This window comes from Babylonia areolata, chromosome 28 (assembly GCF_041734735.1).
Source record: "Babylonia areolata isolate BAREFJ2019XMU chromosome 28, ASM4173473v1, whole genome shotgun sequence".
NCBI lineage: Eukaryota > Metazoa > Mollusca > Gastropoda > Neogastropoda > Buccinidae > Babylonia > Babylonia areolata.
This window is the reverse complement of record NC_134903.1, coordinates 3786738-3787142: the sequence shown is the minus strand read 5'-3', so window position 1 is coordinate 3787142 and position 405 is coordinate 3786738.

Genomic DNA, 405 nt, shown 5'->3' with positions numbered 1-405 from the left:
ACCCAGGCGCTGGCAAGTCACCTCGTGTAGGGAAACAAGCTGACTCGTACGTACTTGCAGACATCCGGTGTTAAAACTTATCGTGATGGAAAAAAAGAAAAAAGAAAAAGAAAAAAAAAAAAAGGCTGTCACAAACATCGCGTTTTAATTAAACAGCTTGCCTGTTGCTCGCAGGCCCCCCCCCCCACCCCGTCTTCTCCTCCTCTTCCCCCCCTCCCTTCTCCCTTCTCTTTTTGAAGCATGCCGACATCGGAGGGTTATATGATGTCACTGGTTTGCTGACGTAGTCCTGCCCGATGGGTATAAATAGGTGTGTTTCATCGGTCCTCATTTATCCGAGCTTTTGCGATCTGGGTACAAACTACAAGGTGTTTTTATCTGAAGGAGGTATGTATACCCCTTTCT